Source organism: Euprymna scolopes, chromosome 14 (assembly GCF_053919585.1).
Source record: "Euprymna scolopes isolate OS-2025 chromosome 14, ASM5391958v1, whole genome shotgun sequence".
NCBI classification, from domain to species: Eukaryota; Metazoa; Mollusca; class Cephalopoda; order Sepiida; family Sepiolidae; genus Euprymna; species Euprymna scolopes.
Window position 1 is genome coordinate 5,368,638 of NC_136495.1, and position 4,769 is coordinate 5,373,406.

Sequence of the window (4,769 nt, forward strand, 5' to 3'; positions counted from 1 at the left end):
TTTTATAATTAAAAAACCGAACTTTTTTTTTAATAACTAATTTTTTTTTACTCTCCTTATGATTTTATAGCAAAAAATGGTGAATTTATCGATTAAAAATATTAGTGAATTCTATGATATACATATTCTTTGAATGAACTCAAATTTTTCGTTATCACATTTGATGAAAAATGTAGTCCCATTTTGGCAATGCGTCTGACCAATGATGCTTTTGAACCCGCGACCAGCACTGCGATGTCATCAGCATCAGCCTGGGCATAAATATTCCTATTTTTAAACTCCTTTAAAAGAGGATTCAGCATACAGTTCCATAGTAAAGGTGATAAAATCCCACTTTGGGGGTTTTATTTAACTACTTCCCCTTTAACAGTTGCCCTCAGTAGTTCTACTTGAACTGTTCTGTGCCTCACCATATACTCAATCCATCGGATGAGTACTGGTGGCACATTGAGTTCTTGTAGCGACTTGAACATACTACTGAAGGGTATGTTGTCAAAAGCTCCAACGATATCTAAAAAGACACCGAGTGCCATCTTCTTTTTTGTTAGTTTACGCTCTATAAAAATCACGAATTCATGAACCGCAGTCTCGGTAGAAACCCTGGCTCGGAACTACTGTGATTGAATGATAAATATTGCATAAATGTGTGTTTGAGAGCTAATTTTTTTTTTGACAATCATTAATAAATATTATAAATTTATATATTAATACAATAGCAATGCCTGGAAAAATCATGGATTATATGGAAAAATGCGCGCATGAAAAGTAATATTCTTAAGATTTTATTAAACCTGGAAAAGTAAAGGACAAGAAATTCAACCTGGAAAAGTAAAGAACAAGATATTCTAGTAAAGTAAAAAATAAGAATTTTTTAGACTTAAAATATTGCAGCTAAAAATAAAATTTGAATATTGATAAATATTTTATTTATTATTTGCATATGTTGTTGTATAAAATGAAAATGAAATAGCAATAGACGAAATTCGAACCTCGTAATTTAGCTTCATAGATTACGTGTGAGAATTAGAAAATGGAATGTAAAGCAAACGATTGTTTAGAATAGAGATAAAATATTTCAAGAAAAGAATGTGCACTGTCAATTTTGTTATGAAAATTTAATTGAAAGAATGCAGCTATAAGATAATGTTTTTAACATATTGGAAAAATAGGTTATTGAGTATAGGTTAAAATTCCTTTTGTAAAAAAAGGAAAAGTTTTGGACACGCATGTCCAGAACACGTGAAAGAAGGCACATGTTTTAACATGTGTATGACGTCATGGAAAATAGAAAGTTCTAGAGATAGTTAGAAAAACTTGAGAGTTAAGGAGACAGAAGTTAGTGAGAAACTCAGAGAGAGTTTGGAATTCGAACGTCTAGAAGCGTGACGGTAACTTAGAAACTTAATATGTGAAGCTTTGAATTCTTGATGATGAAAACCACGGCCGGTCGTGAGAAGAAATAAACCATCAAGTGTTTTTGTAAACGTCATCTTTGTGTTGTGATTCCAGAAGAAGGTAAAGTGAATTGTTATTATATGTCTATATGTATGTGTTATAAAATGTCTTGACATACACATCTCATATCTACAATGTGAACTCTACATCTCATATCCACACTAAGACTGTCTGAAGACTGTCTACACAAGGTCTGAACACTATCTCCTCACTCTAAGAGCTTTCTTCTTCTACACGTCTAAGTATGAACAGTTTTAATAAATATAAATCTCTCTCACAACATCTCTCTCTAAAACTCATCAACAAGACTCTCTAAGCATCACTTTTAAAACATAACAATAAATAATAATATATTATGTAACATATACATATTTGAGCCAGTTTGCATCAGCGATGCAAAAAACTCAACCTGGGGTATATATAATAAATACAATTTGGATCCGTAGCGACCAGACCACCCAGCAAGGGTGAGTTTAAAAAAAAAAGAAAAAACTGCGGAACCACGGAATAAAAAAAAGAAACACAACGTTTTAAAAGGATCCAAGATAATTAAAAAATAAATAAATAAATAATACCACGGAAAAAAAATTAAACGATTACAGAAATGCGAACAAAAAAAGAAAAAAAAATTTTGAACACACATGCACACAGAAAACTAAAGTTTACAAGAAAATATTAAAAAAGAAAAAAAAAGGCCGATATGCCGTAACGAATGATAAGAGATACGGTCAGTTCAAAAAAAAAAGAAAGTTACCTACGAATATTTCATTCATAAATAAGATAAAAACAAATAGAAATAGGACAGTGTGTCATTCCTAAAAATGTGTGTTAATGTCTGAATTGTTTAGAAAAACTGTCAATCATTGTAACAATTTAGTGTCAAAAGTCGAAAGTACATTTGAAATTCTCAAGTATTAAAAGAAAGAATGAATAAATAAATAAATAAAATAAAATACACTATAGAAAAAAGAAAGATGTAGAATGAAATCAAATTTATGCTTTTTAGTGTGATTTAATTGTTCTGGTCTTTGAAAAAGGGACAAACTTTTGTTTTGTGTCAACGGACTTTTGAAATGTATAATGTAACGAATTATTATTTTTTTTTTCGTGTTTTGTTGCAAAATGTTTAAATGTATTAAGGTATTTTCTTTTGAAAATATGTTTTAAACAATATTGTAAATTTATACTTAATGTAAATGTTATTGATTTTCACAGCAAGAATTCAAAGTTATCAGTAAATATACATTAGATTTAAACAGTCTAGGAGAAAATAAAACTAGTTAAGACGTATGGTGTGCTTACAGATTCAGTTAGAATTTTAGAAGGGGGACAAGAATTAAAATTAAGTAAACGGATATTTAGAGAGTTTTTAGATGTGATAAGCCGTAAGAAAGATGGGGTTTTTTTAACATTTGTTTTTTTTTGTTTTTTGTTTTTTTAGAGATCCTATAATTATTTTCCAAGAAAAGTGACTTGGTAGGGATTGATAAGCACAAGATGTGCCCCTATTCGAAAAATTTGGGAACCTGGTTAATTAAGTACTTAAAATAAGCTGGTTGCACGTAACGACTCCAAGCAAGTAGTAAGACTTGGCTTAATTAATAAAGAGGCGTTGGAAAGAATACGAAAATTCTTAAGGGGATCAGTAAACCGATGATAGGTAGTCCCGAGGCAATCACATATAGCTTAATGAAGTAAGAGACAGGCAAAAATATGCCGTAGATCACATAAGAAAGATATAACCTTGTATTTTTTTAGAGACGCATGAATGTGGGATATATCTGCTGGATCTTGGATAGGGGAAGTTCAAGAATCCAAGCAAGGAAATCCGAGTGAATCCGTATGAGAGAAAAAGGTATATCTTGAAAGCCAACCAAGAAGATTGGTTATGAGCTTTGGTATGTCCCGTATAAGATAGTTATAGAATAAAAAAAACAAAGCCATACTTGATAAGACTAACCATGCGGAAAGAGTTGATCAGGACACTTTTGGGACGAAGGAAGTCGTCCATTTCGAGGGAGGTGGAAACCACTAGTCTGTGGCTGGAAAGTAGCTGATGTGATACCCTCAAATGTTCCGAGTTTTTCGATTCCCGATTCCGATTCCGACTAATCGTTCCAACACTAGTATTTATGTAAGAGTTTATTAAAACAAATCACATCCGAACCCTATGACAATCACAGAAATTAAACATGGACAATCCATAAACACAAAGAAAATATCCAGCTAAAAATCAGCTAAAAATCAGCTAAAAATCAGTCAAAAATCAGTCAAAAGAAAAAACTTAATGTGAAAATCACTGATGAACGTATAAAACAAAGATTGAAATATTTTATGAAGTTCATATTCCAAAAGTCAGGTTTAGTCCACATAAAGATGATAAGTGTAAGTTTGGTGTTAATGCTTTACTTAAACTAGGCTCTATTAAATATTTTAAATATCGAGCTTCACATTTGTATTTGGAAACTGATTCTTATCTGAATCGATTTAAACGTTTGAAAATATGATTTTGATGTTACGGGGTGCCTTCAATAAGTTTTCAGATTTTATTTTGTACAGGCATTTAAAATTGTTGTAGACTCTTTCATAAAGTAATTGCGATGCATCTTATGAGATAACTGACTAATTCTTTTGATTTCGTGTTCAAATGAACGGTTACATTAGGAATTGGAATACATCCTACTAAATCTTGATTGTCACTACTGGTGAATTTCAAATATGCAATCTGGACGTGAGAACACTTTAGAAGAAGTATATATAATAAAATTTTGTTTTAAACACTGCCAACAAAAATGTATGGAATGCTTCAGACTGCTTTTGGACTAGCTTGCATGAATCGAGCATCAGTTTTTGAAAGGTAGATGATGAGATATGTGGGATATGTAAGGAAGTCAGTACAGAGTTGATTGACCAAATAAAGAATTTCATGGATAAAGATCGTCGTGTATCTATAGAGAAGTGCAGAGTTTGATGTCAGTGTGATAACTGTGCACACAATTATTCGCGAGGAACTGAAGATGCGGAAGATTGGCGAGAATGCATCAGTCCACAACTCCATCCTTCTCACAGACTATTTGACCAAGAGAGGCATCAAGACAGTTCCTCATCCTCCCTATAGTCCAGACCTTTCTCCCTGTGACTTTTGGTCATTCCCTAAGCTTAAAGAAAATTGTAGAGCCTGTCGTTATGTGATAATTAAGGAGATGAAAGTGATTGTGACGAGGGTCATTGATACGTTCACACAAGAGAAATTTCATTGAGCTTTCCAAAAATTCTTGAAACTGTGCAGCCGAAGGAGATTACTTCGAAGGGGA